We start from the raw sequence: 20,341 nt of genomic DNA, 5'->3' as shown, positions 1-20,341 counted from the left end.
CTGATCCTGGATCTGCTCCACCCTCCTGCCTGGTAAAGGAAGGTTCTGGTGGCTGCTGTTGCAGGATGTGCTGCTGATGGAGAATTGTTGGGTGGAGGTTCATTGAAGGAGGGAGGTGCTGGACCTGCTCTACTTGGACAGAGTCAGGACAGAACTTTGGTTGGGGTTTGGTGACACACAGATAAACCTGACCTGACTTCTTGCTCACTTCTCAAATACTGCAGCAGTGGTTATTATTATTATCAGCTGATATTAATACCATTGAGGTGCAGTCATTGCTCTCTCTTTCTTCCCTCTCTGGCTTTTTCCCACTCCATGGACACACTTTTCATTATCTCACTGTAGAGAAGACAGGACACTCAAACGAATACTTTACTTATTTAGAGGAAGAAACATACATGGGCCCACAGATTACTCACTGATGCACTACTGCTGTTTTTAATTTCTTTAACAGTACTTTAAGCAGCAAATGTGATTGGTGAGCACCATTCTAACATTCTGAATGAAAACGTTTTAAATCTGTGAGTGCTAAAGCCTTTGTGTTTCAAATAACTGTGGCGTAAAATACTGGCTGTAACTCCAAACTCGATTCCACCTGCGTTGAATGTTACACGCTGTCAGATGTCCAATCCAGTGATTCTGAATGTAGTTTCAGTGACCCATCAGCTGTTCACGTCCATGTCTGAGCTGTTCCAAGTAGAGCTGCACTGCACCCACATGCGCCTCCATGTCAGTGTTTCTTTCTGCTGTATCTCACCATCATCCACCGTCACCAAACTAACAAGACTGCTGCCGGTCCACAGTGAGGTCCAGTCAGGAAGCTCAAGCCCGCAGCACCTGGGTCTACAACATGATCCCAGATTTTCACCACAATGAGACTCGTGTTGAAAGTGCTAAATTGTGGGCAGCAGTGGAGATGATGTGAGGCGAATGCAGCTTCACTCTTAACAAGCATTTTCGGACTCGAAAAGACCTCACTTTGAAAACTTGCCATGGTTATAAGTTCCTTTATTTCCACATGAAAAACCTGCTGCTGAAGTTCACTGCACTGACAGGTGACGAGTTCCCGAAGACCAGCTGACCACGGTGCAGCTCATACATCAACATCTGACTGCAGCCAGAACGCCACGCTCATATTAGATTCTTGGCTATGCACATAAACACACCCACTTCGATTTCCTCATTCAAACACACACGGATGGATTTTAATCTCATCACTGCTTGTGTAATTTAATATGGACCCTGGTGGACCGCATCGCTCAAGTCGGCTTTACTCATCCCCTTTTCATAGAGACAAATAATGGAAAAGGGGTCAGATGAATGGATGAAAAAGAGAAACCCGCCTGAAGCGACAGAGAGGAATTATGGATGGGAAGAGGGAGAGAAAGCAAAAGTGGTGGATAATGGGAAATGTAGAGGACAATGGGGGACAGAGAGGTGGACTGGAAGAAAAGAGAAGGACTTAATTGTCTCTCTGTGAGCTTTAATTTCACAACTGCTGGTCAGACGTCACAAGGACGGACATTTTGGTAATTAGAGAATTGCTCCTACAGCTGTTTCAGCGTGACCTCGTGTTCCCTCCTCCGTGCTCCATCAGACGCACTGAGGTCCTAGCACACACACACACACACACACACACACACACACACACACACACACACACACACACACACACACACACACACACACACACACACATCCAGTTTGCATATAGAGACGGCCTTACGTAATCTACTCTCTCTCCACCATATTATGTAACAACAACGGACACGCTTGGACACATACACACTGACATGCATAAAAGAATGTTTTCTTCCTCAAAACTGGAGCAGAACTTGTTTGGATTTGTTGCACAGGGAGGAGAAGAGTGCTTCACACGGATCAGGACAGAGTGACAAAAAGTTTGCTTCTCCTTCAGTGTTTCATGTTCAGCTTCAATGAAAAAATTTCTTTCAACCCTCTTCCTGTATCAACTGACCTGCACACACACACACACACACACACACACACACACACACACACACACACACACACGCACACACACACAAAATGTGAAATCAGTGAGCACAAGCAGCAGCACTACAGCAGTCTCACACATCTGTGGCTCCGTCTGATATCATGAGACTTCTGTGAGTGCGGTGAGTTCTGGGGGTCAGTCTGGTGACCTACACCCCAATCAGCTGGAAAGACTTTGGACGGCAACAACATAGCTCTGATGGCTTGCACTGAAGTTGTGGACAAGCTCTGGTGCCCATACACAGCATCTTCAGCAGCCCTCCATCAATAACAGAATGCTTAAGTTCATTTCATTATGAACTGTAAATCAAATGAAGAGATTTGTAACCAGACAACAGTTGCTGCTGGTTTTTATTTACCCTTGTTGAGACAGCTAACATGAGAGAGGGAGGGCACCAGGGAATTTTCTCCTGAAAAAGTATATATTTTCCCCTCATCCAGTAAGTATAGAGAAGGAATTGGCAGTGAAATGTGTTACCGGTCTGATATCTGGACCATCTAGGCATTATTTTCACTGCTAAGAACCCTGTGAACGCCGACTAGCTTGGCAGGACTTGAACAGGCAGTGGGGGGGTGAGTGTCTATGTGAGTTATGTGGATGACTTGTGTGTGCCGACTGGGATAAGTCACATGACCCCCTCATCAGCTGAAAAGGCTGTCAACGTGCCACATCATCGGTAACACCGGGTGGAGGGACTGAGTGAACACCAGCAGGCTTGACTCCTTTCTAGATGAGTGTGCCGTTCCTCTAACATTTATGCTGTCTGTTGTATTGCACGATTCATGAATAGATGAACTCATTTAAACCCTTGCATGCATTTTTGTATTTAGATACCATCCATCCATCGTCATCTTCCGCTTATTCCTACACATTAAGGGTCGCGGGGGGTGGAGCCTATCCCAGCATCAACGGGCGAGAGGCGGGGTTCACCCTGGACAGGTCGCCAGTCCATCACAGGGCCAACACAGAGAGACGAACAACCATTCACACTCACATTCATACCTACAGTCAATTTAGAGAATCAATCAGCCTCGTCCCCTCTTGATGTCTTTGGACTGTGGAGGAAGCTGGAGTACCAGAGAGAACCCAGCAGGAACAGGGAGAACATGGAGACTCACACAGAAAGATCCCGTGCCCGAGCCGGGACTCGAACCCGGAACCTTCTTGCTGTGAGGCCACAGTGCTAACCACTGCACCACCATGCCGCCTGTATTTAGATACATGTATTCATAAAAATATTGTATGTAAAATTGTAAATGACTCTAAATGTATCCTCAATTCTCTATCTCTATCGATAACATATTCTGCAAAAAGTCTGTGTCATCCCTGTGTATCAGCAGCAGGTCGTCCAGCCGTCCCTCTCCCCAGTAACTTGGGGTGTTCCCAGGCCACACCTTTAGCTCCAGGTTCTGCTGCCAGTTAAATGTGTCCAAGCATCCTTCTCAGTGGCTCAGCCGCTGCTTTAGATGCAACACGACCGCTACTCGAACTCCAAGCTCCCTCCTCTAATGTCTGACCTCCATTGTACCCCCACTCCAGAACCCCTGAGACGGTGAAACAGCTTCACTTGGGGCAGCAAATCACTCCCATTCCAGAGAGCAACCCACTATCTTCTACACATGTTGACAAGCAGCTGAAACTTGACACCAACATGGGGAGACATCAGCAGCTGCTGCACCTTCTGAGGACGCTCTCCCGCTGTGAAGTGAGCTAGAACATCCTCAGGACATCCTACTCTTCCTTCATTGAGACTGGCATCGTCCTTCACCTTCAACTATATCAGCATGCAGAACAGGAACCTCTTGCAAAACAGGCAAAGTATATACTTCAAAATGACTGCCCCCCGCCCCCCCCCCCCCCCACACACACACACACACACGAGCAGCAGATGCTGAGGTCAGCTGGCAGAATCCGAAGGGATCCTCCTCATGTCCTGTTTTCTGCACACGAGTGGTTCCCCTCGGCACATGGGCTCTGCTGCCCCGGCTGCTGGACATGGGGGAGGAGGAGAGCAACCTTTGTCCTCACTGATGTTCAGCTCCTCGATGCAGAACTACTTCTGACACTCCATCCCTGACCATTGTGTCCATCCTGCAATCTGCATCAGATTTGAAACACAGTTCTGGGGTCTTCATTTTCTGCTTCTACTGAATGTGCGTGCTGAATATGGTGTCCATCTCCCTCTCTGCGTCTACAATTGCCTGTCAAGGACAAATTCTAACAGAAATCTAAAGCCTCAGACCTGGAGGGGTTGACTCTGCCTGTGGCTACACAAAAACATCCCGATCATTTATAAATGTTGAAGTATTTTTGATACACTAGTGGATCATTTACCTGGTCTATGGAGTCTTTACAGCTCTGTTTAGAGATTCTGGGGCCGCATCACAAAGCCTCCCAGTACAAAGAGCTGCTCCGAGTGATGAAATTCTGAGAAAATTCTTAAAGTTAAGATATTTTCAGAGAATTTCCACTTAAAGTTAAGACAAGATCCTGGAAAAGATAAAAGTCATTCACGAAGAGCCTTCACTCTTATGAGAGCACCTCAGATGAAAGTCTGTGGGGAGAAGGACTTATGAGTCTTAATGCTGATTCCTTGAGCCCAGTTTACAACAAAGATTTGCAACAAGATGAGTTGAAACCTGCAAATACTTGCAACAGGTTGTCTGAAACCTGCTAGTTAAGACCACTGCAACTCAATGAGCCAGCGCATCATCACAAACTGAGTTGCAGGTAGATGGAGCCGGCTAGAGTTGAGTTTCAGAAGTCGTTGAAAGCCTTCTGTTGTGGCTCGCCTGTTTGCTTGCATCACTTTAAGTCAGGAATGTTGATTTTTTACGTAGCGAAGGAAATGGGGGGACATCATAGATGTCAGAGAAATATTCCGTAAATGTTATAGAAATACTGCAGATAACCACTGAACATCTTCAAACTCAGCAGTGGACACTGTGGAGAACGCAGCAATGCCCACGTCAACTCTGACGCTGGTGAAGCCTACGGCTATGGACAGAGATTACTAGCTTTCATAGAGAATGGCTGAATATACACGACACCTATCAGAGTGTGGAGAGGCGACTGAGCAAGCAGGCCTGTGCTGCCAAACATCCTGTGGGCCACTTTTATGTATTTATTTTCAGGAATAATATGGAAACATATTAAAAAAAAAAGCATGGCTTGGAGGTAGAGAGGCCATCCAGAAAACGAAGGGTTGCTGGTTCAATCTCTACTTCCCTCAGTGACCGTATACAAGTGCCTTTGAGCAAGACACTGAACCCCGAATTGCTCCTGATGGCCCTGTGATGGACTGGCGACCCGTTCAGACAAATATGTTCGTCATGAAGAAGGTCAGTCTGGTTTTAGGATAAACCAGAGTACAGAGACTGCCTTGACAAAGACTTTAAATGATTTTCGATCAAATTATGATTCACAAAAGTGACCGTGTTGGTTCTGCAGGATCTAAGTGCTGCCTTTGATACAGTAGACCTCACTATTCTTTTAAATAGACTGAAATATCTGGTCGGCCTCTCTGGTACTGTACTAAAATGGTTTACTTCCTACCTCACAGAGAACATTCATGATAACTGTTGACACATGCTCCTCCAAATTTCATAAAATCACATGTGGTGTGCCCCAGGGTTCGATTTTAGGCCCTGTCCTTTTTAACCTGCCCATCTTCCCTCTTGGCTGTGACATCAGGAGACATGGAATCAACTTCCACAGTTACGCTGATGATACGCAGCTTTCCGTGTCTCCCAGTGACAACAGGCCTATGGATGCCCTTTTTAACTGCATTTTGGATGATCATGTGATCTCCAGCTTAACCGGGAAAAAATGAGGTTTTAGTCGTCGGTCCTGAGGCCCAGAGAGAGAAACTTTTACCCAAACTGCAAGCACTGTCTTTCAACCCATCGTTTCAGCTGAAAAACCTGTGTGTAATTTTGGACTCTGAGCTGACTTATATTCGACACGTTAAGAACATAACGAAAATAGGTTTTTATCATGTAAAGAACATAGCCTGAGTCGGCCACGTTCTCTCTGGGGCCAACACGGAGACGCTGACACATGCTTTTATCATCAGTCATATAGACTACTGGAACGCCCTGCTCTCTGGTCTTCCCAAAAAAGAATATTTCAGGTCTACAATTAAAACAAAATTCAGCAGCAAGTGTCCTAACTAGGACCAGGGGCTGGGCCCACATTACACCAGTTTTAGAATCACTGCATTGGCTCCCAGTGTTTTAGGATCAATTTAAAATTCTTTTACTGGTATTTAAATGTCTTAATGGTCCTGGGCCTTCTTATCTTTCAGAACTGCTTTTACCTTATGAACCCTCGCAGACCCTGCACTCCTCTGGCAGCGGGCTTCTAGTCATTCGTAAAGTCAGGGCACAAACTCATGGCGAGGCGTCTTTTCAGTATAACGACCCTCGTCTGTGGAACAGCCTGCCAGAGGACCTCAGGACTACAGAGAATGTTCACGGTTTTAAGAGCAGGCTCAAGACACACCTTATTAGCTTAGCTTTTGATTAATATTTATTTTACTCATGACATTTATTTATCTTAGGCCCTAATTTTGTATTTATTTATTAATTTTATTCTTTCATATCTTCATTTTAAATTATACCATTTTCTATTTTAGGTTTTACCAATTTCTATTCTTTTATCTTTAGGATCTCCAGTGTCTCCTCCGGGGGAGCCCTCTGCACCAGGAGCGGTGGTCGGCTGTGGCTGCAGGCGTCTCTCTCTCTCTCTCTCTCTCTCTCTCTTCCTCATCTCTCCTCTGGGTCCTGCGTCGGTGTGCTGTGGCTATGGCTGGCGCTGTGCTCCTGGTGCATACGGCTCCTCTGATGCTGCTTTCTCGCTTTCTTGGCTGGTTCATCTGTACTCAGCCGAATGTTCACTATTCTAGTGTATGTATGTGTGGATGTTTCGAAACAGTGTGTGCGCGCGTGTGTGTGGGTGAACTGTGTGGTCGTAGTGGGTTTGAGGGAATGTTTTTATTTGTCCATGTAAAGCACTTACATGTAATGTATGAAAGCGCTTTATGAATAAAGTTTGAATGGTTGGCAGCACAGTGGAGCCGTGGTCCTCACTGTGGCCCCCCAGCAAGAAGGTTGTGGGTGACCCTTAACAAATAAAGAGGTACAGAAAATGGATGGATGCATGGATATTAAGAAAGGTAATTCCTCACTAATGTTATTTAGTGGTAGGACCACGTCGTCCATCATCAACGTTCATGGCATGCAGACAATTAATGATATTGATTAGACTCTACAGTTGTTGACTCTAGTGTGAACGCAGACTGACATAAGAAGGGCAATTACAGTCCACAGGGGTTTCTCATGTTGGAGTGAGTGAGTGAGCAGTGTATAGGTTGTGTGGCTGGATGGAATATAAAATGAATGTAAAAGGAGAGATGATGCCCAAAGGCCACAAACTGCCAAAACACTCCTGAACCAACAACTACAAGCAAGAGAAACTGCATTGAACCAGAAGCTCTATGGCAGAACATTAACTGTTTAATCAATGCACACACACACACACACACACACACACACACACACACACACACACACACACACACACACACACACACACACACACACACAGAACTTAAGCCTCCAGTGCCAAATGCATGTTGTCTTATCTCTGGTCAAGCCCAAGGGCCTCTTCAACAGTCGTGAATGTTGTGATGATCACTTCAATACTTCCACAACATGAGGCATCATGCAGCCTATTTAGCCGAACACAGCAGCCCAGAATCCATCACATCACACGGTCCAACCTCATCTGATGCAACTACCGCACCCACTGACAGGCGCTAATCTGATTAATCAATTCTAATCTGACCAATAAAAATGTTGGCTACAGCGACAGTCCGCTAATCCAGCCTGTCAGGGCGAAGAGGGTTTAACAGGCCTGCACAGCGGTCATCTGATCCCTCTTCAGTAATGACCATGAGAACACCAGCACTCACACAACCTAAACATGACAACGCAGTAGATTTATTGCGGGGGAGGGAGCGCTTTCACATCATGATGATGTAAGGCTCAGCAATCAATAAGTGTCAGGCATCAGTGATAGATGACGGCTGACCACACATGCACCCAACAACATTATAACACAATGACATGGGTAAGGCCTGATAACAACCTCGAATTATTAAAACAATACAAAATGATGTCATTGTCAAAGAACAAGTATGAACCCTAAGTTAGACTCTCTTGTCTTTGGACAAGAGCACAGGTGGAGCTCAGTTGGTTCAAGGTCATCACAACCTGTGGGAGCTCAAATTAGCTTCATGTCAAATATTCAGGGTTTTCATACGGTGGGCTGATAATTCAGGTCAGAGCGTGACTCATGTTGCCTCCCTCATATGCTCATCTTTAATTCTCCTAGCCACAGATGCACCGATCAATCAGCCGCCGATTAAAAACGCCGGTTTTACATCAAATCGGCCCAATCGGTCCCCGGCCAGTCACTGTTGTAATTTTCGGGTTTCTGCCACGCAAATTGATGCGCATGTAATATGCAGGCTCACGTCTACTCTGCTGGAAATTCAGAAGAAGAAGAAGAAGATGTGCATATGCGTGATGCGCAGCATTAAGCTCAAAGTGCAGAGAAGAAGAAGAAAAAGCGGCGAAGCTAAAAGCTAGCACAAACCATACACATGAGGAAAACATGTCGCTGGTTTGGAGCGATTTCACTGTGTGCCAGGACGACCCATCACACACTCTTAGTCTTGACTGCCAATCAAAAGTAAGCCGTGGGGGAAAACACCTAAAACTTTTAGAACAATAAACTTAAGACCCCACTTGGAAAAAAAGCACCCCGGTTTGTTTAACAAATATACCGATGAAGATGCTCCTGCTAAAAAGAGGAGGGATGCAGCAGAGTCCCAGCAACCACAACAACCCACAACAGTGAAAAGTTCAACGCCACCAACGGGGGTAATGACGATTGTATCATATATGCCTCCCACGAGTTGTGGTTTTAACCGCAGTTAAATATGTTGTCTGGGAAAGGGTTACTTGTATTAAATTTGGAAGTGGGTACTCACTACTCAAGCCGAACAAATATGGTGTCTCTATTGCATGATTATAATTAATTCTTAGATAGAAAATCGGAATCGGAAAAAACGGTTTTGGCAGGTCAGACCACCTTTACAACCAGCAATCGTATCGGCCAAGCCTTTTGCAATCAGTGCATCGCTACTCCTAGCTGTCACTTGAATGACAGACGGACGTTCATGACTCCAATGTCAAGTCATTCCCAGTTGCTCACATAATCAACACAGAATTATTGAAACAGCTATAAAATGATGTCAATGACCTCATTTACTTGATGCAGACCTCTTTGTATCTGCAGCAGAGGACACCTGCAGCACTGAGACGATGTTCTTCCTGATCCTTGATCAAAACTTCACGAGTCTTCATATGCATCATCTTAAAATCTTACACTTGAATATTGTGTGATGTCTGCCTTTGCAGGCCTGAGGGATGGAAGTGGGTCAAATTTACAATCAACACTTGACCCTGGATCTTGTAATGGAACTGACTGAGACAAACTGATTGTTTTGTGTATTACGTAAATCCTGGTCAAGACTGTATCCTCCTCCGGTGGTGAGGTTGGTATCGATCTGGTGGTTGTGTTTCTATTTAAAATGGATTGAAACTGGTCAACAGATGCCAAATGGTGGAAGGCTTGACTCGAACACAGCTGAACTGGTATATTCTGCCTGTTAATATGTGTGCAAATATTGAAGGACGCCTTGATGACTCAATCAGCCGAAGATTTGATTACTGGCAGAGGCAGCCTGTGTTGGTAAGAGTATGCTAGTATGCTAGTATGCCAGTATGCCAGTATGCTAGTATGCTAGTATGCCAGTATGCCAGTATGCTAGTATGCTAGTATGCCAGTATGCCAGTATGCTAGTATGCTAGTATGCCAGTATGCTAGTATGCCAGTATGCTAGTATGCTAGTGTGCTAGTATGCTAGTATGCCAGTATGCTAGTATGCTAGTATGCCAGTATGCTAGTATGCCAGTATGCTGAATGCCAGTATGCTAGTATGCCAGTATGCTAGTATGCCAGTATGCTAGTATGCCAGTATGCTAGTATGCTAGTATGCCAGTGTGCCAGTATGCTAGTATGCCAGTATGCTAGTATGCCAGTATGCTAGTATGCTAGTGTGCTAGTATGCTAGTATGCCAGTATGCTAGTATGCTAGTATGCCAGTATGCTAGTATGCCAGTATGCTGAATGCCAGTATGCTAGTATGCCAGTATGCTAGTATGCCAGTATGCCAGTATGCTAGTATGCTAGTATGCCAGTATGCCAGTATGCTAGTATGCTAGTATGCCAGTATGCTAGTATGCCAGTGTGCTAGTATGCTAGTATGCCAGTATGCTAGTATGCTAGTATGCCAGTATGCTAGTATGCCAGTATGCTGAATGCCAGTATGCTAGTATGCCAGTATGCTAGTATGCCAGTATGCTAGTATGCTAGTATGCCAGTATGCTAGTATGCCAGTGTGCTAGTATGCTAGTATGCTAGTATGCCAGTATGCTAGTATGCCAGTATGCTAGTATGCTAGTGTGCTAGTATGCTAGTATGCCAGTATGCTAGTATGCCAGTATGCTAGTATGTCAGTATGCTAGTATGCTAGTATGCCAGTATGCTAGTATGCTAGTATGCCAGTATGCTAGTATGCTAGTGTGCTAGTATGCTAGTATGCCAGTATGCTAGTATGCTAGTATGCTAGTATGCTAGTATGCCAGTATGCTAGTATGCTAGTGTGCTAGAATGAGTATTCAGCTCAACGTGATGCATTGTTCTGGCATCAATGAACTGCTCTTGGTAATTAATGTTGTCACTAATTTGGCATCGCTCTCTCTCCCCAGGGGTCCCTCATTCAACATAACAACTGCTCCTGGAGAAAAGTGAAGATGTGACATCAATCCACTCAGCGCTCATAAAGTGCGTGTGGATTGAGTTCAGGTTTCATAAATAACAATGTGGTGAACACCGGTGACACACAGCTGATCTTATCCAGAAATGTTTCATATACATGCATGCATGTATAGTAGATTCACATACATGCATGTATAGTAGATTCACATACATGCATGTATGTGAATCTACGATACATGCATGTATTGTAGATTCACACACATGCATGTACAGTAGATTCACATACATGCATGTACAGTAGATTCACACACATGCATGTAGAGTAGATTCACATACATGCATGTATAGTAGATTCACACACATGCATGTATAGTAGATTCACACACATGCATGTAGAGTAGATTCACACACATGCATGTACAGTAGATTCACACACATGCATGTACAGTAGATTCACATACATGCATGTATAGTTGATTCACACACATGCATGTACAGTAGATTCACACACATGCATGTATAGTAGATTCACACACATGCATGCACAGTAGATTCACACACATGCATGTATAGTAGATTCACACACATGCATGTACAGTAGATTCACACACATGCATGTACAGTAGATTCACACACATGCATGTAGAGTAGATTCACACACATGCATGTACAGTAGATTCACACACATGCATGCACAGTAGATTCACACACATGCATGTATAGTAGATTCACACACATGCATGTACAGTAGATTCACACACATGCATGTACAGTAGATTCACACACATGCATGTATAGTAGATTCACACACATGCATGTAGAGTAGATTCACACACATGCATGTAGAGTAGATTCACACACATGCATGTACAGTAGATTCACACACATGCATGTACAGTAGATGAATACACCCCACAGGGGGGCACAGCCATGAGTCTGCGTTTAAGAGGAGATGTGCAATATTAGACATTCAACCTGGTTTGAATTTTCCCCATAAAAGAGAACAACACAAAGTTTTGCAGAAGCAGTCAAGACACACATACATAACACAATGGAAATATTAAGAAAAAGCACTGTATTATTTTGTGCTGCAAACACACGCAGCCACATAGCCACACAGAGTGATGAGTGGGTGTAGCAGCACACCTTCACCCACACGTTCTGCATCTGAGGCTGAGGGTTGGCTTGTAGGAAGCTGGAGTACATCAAAGCTGGTTCATTAAATACATAAATTTACAGAGAGAAAATTGTGTGTATATGCATGTGTGTGTGTGTGTGTGTGTGTGTGTGTGTGCAGGAAAACATGAGACACAAGTGAAGGATGGAAAGAGGGAGGCAGGGAAGATTGAGAGAAGAGTTTACTTCTGATGACTCAGAGTCCTACTTACAAGAGTTTTGATTGATACATCAAACTGATGATGAGACACATGCAAGGTCACACATACATACACACACACACACACACGCACGCACGCACGCACACATAAACACACGCACGCACTGCCGGCCTTCCTCAACAGAGCCGAGTAGCTTCAATCATATAGAAGTTCCAGGAAACACAAACACGCTCCCTCCTTCCCAAGCCCCTCTCTTGGAACTGCCTCCCCAAGCACGTACAGCCGCACTCTGGAGACTTACAGCCCCAGTGACACTGAGCGACCCACTGACAGGGTCGTTCATCAATACATGTGTCTAGTGGGAGTTCAGGTCACTAAAAAAGACGTTGTCTGCCAATGGCCAAGCAGAAAGAGCGGCAGCACGGAGGAGGACCTTAATGGATAGTTCATGGCTTTAACTCTTGCTCTGGCCTACTGGCACACATCAACCGTCCTCCAGGCAGCGACAAGCACAAGCACAGGCCTGGAGCTCAGGCTGGGCGATACAGCCAAAAAATTAAATCTTGATTTCTTCATTTTAAAATCCGATTCACGATTTTAATCGATTTTTTTCCTGTGTAAAAAAACCCCCACACAAACATAATTCGAAAAATAGAATTTTGATTGATGCCAAAACATCAGATTCATTTTTAAAAGATAATCACTTTTTAAATTAAATTAAATACGTAAAAAGCCACCGCATCAGGAATGTCCTTCCATCTCTTTCCTGACTCGTCACACGGCGTAGCTTTGGAAAACGCCGCAGCAACACTTGGCTGTGATTTTGGCAGAGGTTTTTTCATGGAGCTCGCGTCAATGCTTGTAAGGCAACGCCTCACACGTTGCTCTCACTCTGGCAGGTGCTGTTGCTTGATGTGCTGGAAAAGATTTGTTGTGCTACTTGCCTTCGTTTTCACCATCTTCTTACAAAGTTTGCACAACACGCCACAACACTCGCAAATCCAAACCACGACCATACCACCGAAGTCACGCTTCCCTTTTTTTGAACAATATCGTGCTCTGTGTCCGTGACTTCTGCCGCCTCCATCCCTCAAGTGTGTCTGTGTTACCTGTCCGTCAGGCACAAGCATGGGCATAAGCCAGTGTTCTTCTTCTTGATCGGACCACAGTCTGCTTAGGAAACAGCGCCAGTCCTCCTGATGTATGTGCGTGTTGCGGTGACTGTGTGTATTACAAGCACTGGGTTGAAACATTAAACTCGATTTTGAGATTTAATTTTTTTCATATCGCTTGAAAACATAAAATCGAATTAATCAAATGAATTCGGTTTATCGCCCAGCTCTACCTGGAGCGCACACGCACTCGTGAGCCTGAATCTTGATGTTTGATTTGTTTGGGTTCACGTGGTGCAGGTTCAAAGTCACCCAACCATCAATGTGTGATAGTTTTGCGTTTAGAAATCAAGATTTGAGTTATTTGTCTTCAGGATTTACTTTATGAGGGTAAATACAACATTGCTTTCTTGAAAATGCCCCAAACAGCACTGGGTCTGCTGAGGAACACTCTCACAGCTACTCTGAAACATACAGACCCAACATGCTTTGCTTCTGTTCAGTTGATAATTATCAGAACTGCATTTTTTAGTAATTCATCTGAAATATTAAATGTAGTTTAAATACAAATGAAACAAACCCACGTTTGAAAACCTTTATCACCAAACTGAATCGTCCAGCAAAGATTTGTGTGCCACATCTTTGGAGGTGACGGTCTGTCCAACACAACATCTGTCGCCCTCAAGCATGTTTTGCACTGGGTGCCAAAGACTGGAACCTGCAACAGGAACTCTGAATACTCTCCCTTTGTGTTGGCTCTCATTTGTCTGGTGATTTTTCGTCTCAAATATTCATTCTTAGCCATGATTAATCATGAATGTGGATTGTTAATTGGTTTTGAATCAATTCAAAGCCCTGAACAATAATATCCTGTTCTGGATAGATCTAGATCCTAACCAGCTGAACTGAGCCATGTTACAGGACCTGCCAAGCCACACAGGTGATAAAGAGAAATGACCGCCTGTGGTTGTTCCTGAGATGAAGCAGCCAGCGGATCAAGGGTTGTCCATGGAACCAAACTTTGGGGATTTGTTTGTTGAACTGAACCCATTGTCTGACTGTATCGATGGCTGCAGTTATTCTTCTGCCACTGTCTCATCACCAAGCCTGGTGGTTGAGCGTATCAGCATCACTCAGCACTAATCTTCAGTTTGGCCTACAGTCAAGATGTCAGCCTCTCAGCAAAAACAGGTTTATGGTGGAACTTCTGAGGGAGGACTGCTTGTATCAGATGCCTGACCATGAGAGAAACTAACAATCAAAATCTGAGCACATCAGGTGCGTCCAGGGCGCCAAACCTGACCACAGTGACCAGACAAGAGTCGCAGTAACCCTTCAGGTGGCAGGTGTGATACTCCTGGACTCCCTTCTTTCAAACCAGACGAGGCTTGTTTTTGCTGCATGTAGAACACGAGAGCAGCCCATGACACTTCTGTTCACCTGGTGAATCTCTCGGCAGCAACGTGGAGGAACTGCTACTCATCAACAGGACAAACTTTGACTTTTCATGCTTGGCTGCTTTGTGGCTCAGGGAGTCCACTCAGACTTTCATCTCCATGGATCTGCTCTTATATAAACTGGGAGAGTTTATGTAAGTACGTCTGACAAGTCTCAGAACGGACTGCAGACCAGTTTTGCATAGTGTGGCATTCAGTAGTAAGACTATTACTGCATAGTGTAGGAGAAGTGATAAAGCTGACCAGTGCAAATGAGAGATGCTCAGCCAGTGGATCATCGGCCCGCCTCGTCCCCTCTCTTTGGCCCAATGTCCTCTACTCACCTCCAATCCACACTCAGACTCTGTCTCCCAAGTCTCTGCTAAGCTTTACCCTTAAAAGCTGCATTCTCACTGTGTACACACAGAGGCACAACACGTTCCTGGTTGCTAGGCAACAGTTGCTGTGTGATACCGCTGGAGGTGGGAGTGGTGCTGAGACTGTTATCAGTGTATAGGTGGGTGGTCGGTGGCGTAGGGGTGGATCATTCATCATTAAATCGGGACTTTATTTGATACTGGGCTTTTTTGTCAATGGACTGCTTTGCTGGATTTCACCCCCATTTGCCTCCCCTCCCAGTGCAGACATCTTAAAAGATTTGAGTCTCCAGTCACATTTCGGCAGTGGGTTGTGTTTCGGCTGCTTCAAAAATAAACAGCAGCTCCCTGAGCACCGTGGGCTCAGCCGTGCTGCTCTTTATGCGCTGCATGTGTAAATAAATCATTTATAGGAAATGACGCTTCCACTCTGTTATTTTAAGACTGAATGTCATGTGATTTTAGTGCCGCGTCTTCTGGGGTTTGGTGTGTGCACATCTGCACATGTGAACGAAGCCCTGCTTGCAGGCCTTATCACTGCTCATGTGGACGGTGACTGAATATGATGAGGATGACGATGACGATGACGATGGAGGGTTTTCTGCTTTTTGGAATGCTGCTTTCTGTCTAGCATGTTTCCCATAACATACTGATATTGAAAAACATGAACTTCACCAAACTGGAAAATTACATACAAAAATTAAAATAAGAAAATGATCTGTTAATCATCTACCAGGCACTAAGAGGCAGCAACTCACCCAATATAAGAAAAAAATCATAGTAACTGACAGGAGGCTATAACTCCCCAGAAGCAGCACCACTCAGTGGGTTTAGTTCTGGTTCTGGTCCACGAGGCCGTTGAACAGGACTACTGCTGTTGTCTCTGTAGACCAGACCCAGTGAAAATGCATGCTCAGCGCCAAGATGGTTGCTAAAGGCTGGGCCCTCTACAGCTAGCAGATCTCTTCCGGCTCAGCTTTGGCAGTCTTCAATTCAAAAACTATAAAATAAAATGAAAACACCGGACAACTTAATAATTCTTGTCTGTCCAAGAATGAGTCATTTCATGATGATACAGCCCTGGCGCTCGCTAACACAGAGCAGATTTAAGTACATACATGCCAGTGCAGGCACGGCAGGCTAGCAGGCCTGACGACCCCTCACCGGGTCATTTCTTTAGCTTTTTAAAGAATCTTTTACACTCCAGGTGCAGAGGGAGGTTGGAGACGGAGAGAATATATATTTTGAAAGCCCATCAGTGACATGGGCACTGATGGGCCGAGCCACAGCTGGAGCAAATCCAGTAAGCTAGCACGTGGGCCTCTGCAGCACCAGAGCAGCCCAGTTGTTCTTGGCTTTCACAGCACCAATCAGTGTTTTGTGACCAAAAACAGATCTTGTAGGCATTTTTTTCCATAAAAAGTCAGTTTGAATCTCTTGTCTGATTTTTGAGATGAGTTTTTAGTTTTTTTAGTGCTGACATTCTATCATCTTAAATAAGAACAATGTGTACACTGTATACAACAGTATTTCACAAAAATATATCCTATACTATCGCCTGAAAGAACTACGATGCTGACTTGATCATTTCCTGTATCTATAATGAGCAGTGATAGTGTTGGGGCACACAGGGCAAGGCTTCAGAGCGTCTAATAGAATATGCTCACAGTCACACCCACACACACACACACACACACACACACACAAACCTGCATGTGACTGACAGAACACTTTCTTCTCTGTAACTTTTTTCTCTCTGTGATTTTAAACTTTCCTCATTGCTCCCACGTCATCATCTCATATCAACCTATCCTTCCTCTGAGTCTGTCAACAGCTGCAGGCCGTTGTCGCTCCATCAGTGCTTTAACGAGTAATGTAGCTATTCGTCCTGTTGATTGAGAGGAGGCAACTCCAGTGGCACTGCCTGACCTCGAAGTGACCGTCAGTTAAACCTCTGCAGCGTTTGCATTACAGACAAGACTTCCTGGAAAGAAACTTTGCTGTGTAACAACAAAGAAAATAACATTTCCAATCAATAAAGCATCACAAATCTTTGAACAAGCTTCTGATCAAATAAAGCATCGTTGGATTAAGACTCCTCACTGATCTCTCCAGGCATTTGGTCCCACCTGCAAGTTCTCTAACGAAGGGAAAAGCAATTAAAAAAGCATGGATGCTCTCAAAACATACCGTGCAACTTTGATGCCTTCACACCATGGTATTTAACCACACTCTAAACTGTTCTCAACAATCACCACAAGCACTCACTCCTTCCATCCTCATTCCACCTATTTAGGTGTTTATGTGATTATTGTCGGTGTAATGAGGCTGCACCTGGATCCAAAAGCTCATCACTTCCTGAAACAGCTGGTTATTCATCTTTGAATTTGACAAATAAAACCCAACAAAGCAGAGTGTACCGTAACATGCAGGCAATGTTCTTTTTGTTAAAAGATGATAGAACTTATAATACAATGAAGAATTTGCTGTCCATCTGTGGTCACACAGAACTGCCATACACAGACAGGCAGGCCCACAATCAACATTATTTCATACAAAACAATGCTGCCATCTTCTTTTTCTGAATTAAAATCAAAACAGCACCACACTGGCACTAAAACCCGCATTGTGGTGGAAGGTGGAACTGATCTGCATCAACAGGTGTCTACATTGTTTCACAGTGGTTACGGATCCATGCTGGGGTCATGCAGCAATGAGGACGTGACACAAACATCTTTGGTCACACAACCAAGGAACACGGATGTGTCAGAATTCAGCTTGAGGTCACACAACTCATGGCAGCACAAGAGCAGGCACTTAATACAAGATCAATAGAGGCTGGGGTGTAGACCACCAGACAGGACCACAGGCTCAGGCCGGGGTCTAGACCAGACAGGACCACAGGCTCAGGCCGGGGTCTGGACCACCAGACAGGACCACAGGCGCAGGCTGGGGTCTAGACCACCAGACAGGACCACAGGCGCAGGCTGGGGTGCAGACCACCAGACAGGACCACAGGCGCAGGCCGGGGTGCAGACCACCAGACAGGACCACAGGCTCAGGCCGGGGTCTAGACCAGACAGGACCACAGGCTCAGGCCGGGGTCTAGACCACCAGACAGGACCACAGGCGCAGGCCGAGGTGTAGACTACCAGACAGGACCACAGGCGCAGGCCGGGGTGTAGACTACCACACAGGACCACAGGCTCAGGCCGGGGTCTAGACCAGACAGGACCACAGGCTCAGGCCGGGGTCTAGACCACCAGACAGGACCACAGGCGCAGGCCGAGGTGTAGACTACCAGACAGGACCACAGGCGCAGGCCGGGGTGTAGACTACCACACAGGACCACAGGCTCAGGCCGGGGTCTTGACCAGACAGGACCACCGGCGCAGGCCGGGGTCTAGACCATCAGACAGGACCACAGGCTCAGGCCGGGGTCTAGATGCCCCTGAGACAATTGAGCACATAGTAGCAGGGTGATGATGCGGGCAGGAAGAGCCTACATGGAGCGCCATGACACAGAGGCTGTGTGGTGTTCAAGAACATCTGCACTGAGGAGGCTGGAAGTCCCAAGGTCAGAATGGAATGACGGAATGGACGAGGGGAGGATTTCGTTATAGAGTTGATATATAAAAACATGAAAGCCCGTGAGGCCACAACAGGCGCTATGGAGCATTCACTTAACTCAGTGTACCACTGAAATAAAAAAAAAAAAGCCAGTCCTGTGGTGTTTAAAGTATTGAAGATTATAATACATTCTTCTCATGTCAGCTCATCTTTTTTTTCAGATGACCCAACAACCTGGCACAGGTGGCCTTCTACCCCTCTGGTGAGTCACGCTGGTTAGCAAGCAAACCAGCCAGTCAACCAAAGCTAAGTGGGTCAAGGACAATGAGGTCTGCAGTCCTGTTCTGATTTACTGCTGGCAGGATGCTCTGATAGGTAGGCTCTGATCGAGACTTCAGCAACTGCAAGAAGTATCAGGAAAACCATCAATGCTTGATTTAAATTCTGCTGCATGAACAAACCTCAAACATTCTCCCTTCCGGGTTTCTTGATGATAGCATGAGCTACGAGTGATATATTGAGGTGATACCTCGCCCAGGTACTCAGAAATAGAAGTCTTGAACTTAAAAATGTGTTTTTCCCTCCGGCATGCTTCACTGTGAGAATGCAGAAAGAGCCAGTTATGTATATTTAGCATGACGCTAACGGAGACTGACTGCTAATCACCATAAAACTGCTCAAAAATGTCCATTTACAAACTGTCAGCATCAATGATACATGGAGAAACCATGAAAAAACAGATGTACGGAGCTCTGAGGAGGAATGAAAACAGTCATACCTGGTACTTACAATTCAACGTTCTACCAAAACGATGCCAGAACTATTGCAGTGAGAACTGTTGATTTACTACTGACTGATAAGTTACAAATCAAACCCTTTAGACCTGATCTTTGGGAAAATTGGTAATTATAATTCTGGATCCCTGATCCCAGACTAAAATCATTTGCTATTTTGTGATGAATGTTTTAGCAGTGTTACCCACGCACACATACATAAGTGTGATGCTTCTATAAACCAAAAAAGTAGGTCAGATAGCAGCACACGTTCAACTGTCAGCTTGTGTCTCACGTAGCAGCTTTTCTCTTCTATTTTTAAATGTATTTCATGGCTTTTCACCTTTAAGGTGACAGACAAGATACATGTTAGAATATTTCTGGTAAAATCTGATAAAGAATTGATTTAACTGAACTGAGGTAGCAGATAAAATCGATTGTGCTGTTATAAAGAGTCAAGTCAGGTCAGGTTTATTAGTGTGTCACCAAACCCCAACCAAAGTTCTGTCCTGACTCTGTCCAAGTAGAGCAGGTCCAGCACCTCCCTCCTTCAATGAACCTCCACCCAACAATTCTCCATCAGCAACACATCCTGCAACAGCAGCCACCAGCAGGAAGGTGGAGCAGATCCAGGATCAGTGAGGACACACGTCTGCTTTGACTTCACCACATCAGGTGGCAAACCTGGCTCCAGGACTGACTATGATGCTTACAAAATTCTTGGAACCCCATCAAAAGAAAACAAAGATTTTTACGTACGGATTTTAAACAATTAAACTTTAGAACACACATTTGATGTCGGAAATGAG

General features: G+C 45.1%; 1 protein-coding gene across 2 annotated transcripts in view; it reads right to left on the bottom strand.

Moving 5' to 3' along the window:
- The window catches only part of LOC147268842 (SH3 and multiple ankyrin repeat domains protein 2-like), a 256,844-nt gene that overhangs the window by 35,770 nt on the left and 200,733 nt on the right, over positions 1–20,341 (bottom strand). The window lies entirely within an intron of this gene.

The sequence above is a fragment of the Aulostomus chinensis genome, chromosome 2, assembly GCF_037954235.1.
Source record: "Aulostomus chinensis isolate RoL2024-O1b breed Wild chromosome 2, RoL_Achi_v1.0, whole genome shotgun sequence".
Taxonomy (NCBI): Eukaryota; Metazoa; Chordata; class Actinopteri; order Syngnathiformes; family Aulostomidae; genus Aulostomus; species Aulostomus chinensis.
The sequence above is the reverse complement of the archived record's forward strand: the minus strand, read 5'-3'. Positions and strand labels throughout refer to the sequence as shown.